This window comes from Phaenicophaeus curvirostris, chromosome 21 (genome assembly GCF_032191515.1).
Source record: "Phaenicophaeus curvirostris isolate KB17595 chromosome 21, BPBGC_Pcur_1.0, whole genome shotgun sequence".
Lineage (NCBI taxonomy): Eukaryota > Metazoa > Chordata > Aves > Cuculiformes > Cuculidae > Phaenicophaeus > Phaenicophaeus curvirostris.
In genome coordinates, this window is record NC_091412.1 from 1,420,644 (window position 1) to 1,422,061 (window position 1,418).

Genomic DNA, 1,418 nt, shown 5'->3' on the forward strand with positions numbered 1-1,418 from the left:
AGGGCAGATACAGCAGCGAAAGGAAGGCCCTGTACATGTGGCAGAGTGAGGGTACAAGCTTATTCATTCATGGCAAGGGAAAAATCCCAAAAAAAGAAACAGGAAAAGAAGAACCAGGGAAACCCCATCCCCCAAATCACAGAACGCCACATTCAGCATTGTTTATTTTCCTTCTAGGACTGTCTCTTCTCTCACCACTGCCCAATGCCACCTGCCCAGCCTTGGGGTCTTGACAGCATCTGCCTCTTCCCTCGACAGCTTCTCCATCTCACACACGAGGCTCTCCCAGACGGATCACAAGGACCAGCCAGGGCTCCGCAACCATCTCGGAGGGCAGAGCTGTGAATTGACACTCTCCCCTCCTTCTTCATTCCAGGGGCAGCAACTGCTCTCAAAGCTCAGAAAAGAGACAACAGAACATCAGGCGGATTGCCAAAACACGCACCTGGCCAGGTAACCACCCCAACTGGGGAAGTCTCTTAGAACTCACCTCGTTAATCCCAGAGTATTGACATGACGTTCACTTCAGAGGTGTTACTGATCAGTGGAAACTAAAGCTTTTCATGGCATGTTATTATTTTTAATCTTAGTTTTTAGAACAAGAACATTTAACAATGTTTTTACATCGTAGGTCACATGCTCTACTGCGCCACTACTTCAGCTACAGCTGCACTTTGTCTGCTTCCCTGAGACTCAGGATTGATGGTAAAACAGACACTTCAACACACAAAACCACGTGAGTAGGTTTCACTAATGAGGCAGACATTTTTCTGCACGCACCTCTCCAAAAGAATCAAGTCCATCTTTAGCAGACACCAACAGCATCTTGTGTCTTTGTCTATTTTGGAAGCTGTGCTACACACAACTGGGAAACAAATTAACATAGGCAAAGTTTGCTGCAGTGGCAGAAGCTTCAGAAAGTGCTTGATCTAGCAAGAAATGTAAAGGGAACAGAAGCTTTGCATTCCCATCAAGGGTTCTCCCAGGAATGAGAGGTATTTGAAGATGTCCACTTCTACATCTGGAATTCAGAGCTGAGTTTTCTCACAGAGAAATGCAAATCAATTAAGCAAACCAAGAAATGTTTGGGGAAGAAAAAGAAAATATTTGGTGGGCAAACACTAAAATGTTCATACAATCATAGAATGATTTAGGTTGCAAGGGACCTTAAAGATCATCCAAGTTCCACCCCCTGCCATGGGCAGGGACACCTCCCACTGCATCAGGTTGCTCAAAGTCCCATCCAACCTGGCAATGTGCGCGCACAGCCCAGAAAGCCAACCACGCCCTCGGCTGAATCAAAAGAAGCGCTGCCAGCAGGATGAGGGGAGGGGATTCTTCTCCTTTATTCCACTCTTGGGAGACACCCCCTGGAGCCCTGTGTCCAGTTCTGGAGTCCCCAGCATGACATGGAACTG